Raw genomic sequence first — 1,138 nt, forward strand, 5'->3', positions numbered from 1 at the left:
GGGTGAGGGTGGGCGGGGGGGGGGGTGAGAACCCTCCCCTCCCCCCCAAAGGTCAGAGGTCACCGGGTGATGAGGGGGGGGTCACCGGGGTGACCAAACCCCCCTCCCCTCCCCCAACCCAGACCCCTCCCCTCCTCCCCTCCCCTCCCCACCCCCCCTCCCCGGGAGTCGGGGACCCCCGGCCCGACCCCCCCAATAAATAAAGCGACCCCTCCCCCCCCTCCCCGCGTATAAATTAAAAAGAGGAAAAAAAAAAAAAAAAAAGAAAAAGAAAAAAAAAGAAAAGAAAATCATTTACAAAAAAGAAACCCAAAACAAACCCAAAACGAGGCTGGGGGTGGGGGGAGGGGCACCCCAAGGCCCCTCCCCCCCGCGGGGGGGCTCCTGCTGCCCCCCCTTGTTGGGGGGGGAGGGGGTAGCACAGGCCCCTCCCCCCTTTGCACCATGGGTTGGGGGGGGAGCCCCTCCCCCCCCTGCAGAGACCTGAGCCCCGCCCCGGGAGGGGGGAGGGGCGGAGGGGGCACCCCCCCCCCAAAAAAAATCCCCCCCCCCTCCCCCCTCTCTTCCCTCTCGGGCCCCTCCCCCCCCGGCCCGGACCCGTATGGGGGGGGGAGGGGCGGCTGGTTTTGGGGGTGGGGGGCGAGTTTTTGGTTGAATCTTGGCAAGGGGTTGGACCCCCCCCCAAAAAAAGTGCCCCTCCCCCCATCCCCTCCCCCCCTTCTAATGCTGGGGGAGGGGCAGGGACCCCCCCCCCTCCTCCAGGGCACCCCCTTTGTGTTGGGGGAGGGGCACAAACTCCCCCAAAATGAGGGGGGAGGGGCTCGAGGGGAGCCTCCCCTCCCCCCCACTGAGTTACACGGGCCCCCAAAAATTCCGGGGTGGGGGTGGGGGAGGGGGAGCAGAAAGACCCCCCCCCCCATCCCCCACCGCGGGGGGGGAGGGGCTTTGTAAATTCCTATAAATCGGTATTCTTGTATAAAAGCGGAGTTTTTCCACCCAAAAAAACCCTTCCTCGCCCCCCCCCTCCCCCCCCCCACCCCCCGCGGCGGGGGAGGGGCGGCCTGTCCGTCCAGACGATTTTTGGGGCAATTTCTCCGTGAATAAATAAAAAGTGTTCGTGGGGGGAGGGGTGGGGTGG

The sequence above is a fragment of the Aphelocoma coerulescens genome, unplaced genomic scaffold, assembly GCF_041296385.1.
Source record: "Aphelocoma coerulescens isolate FSJ_1873_10779 unplaced genomic scaffold, UR_Acoe_1.0 HiC_scaffold_143, whole genome shotgun sequence".
Classification (NCBI taxonomy): domain Eukaryota; kingdom Metazoa; phylum Chordata; class Aves; order Passeriformes; family Corvidae; genus Aphelocoma; species Aphelocoma coerulescens.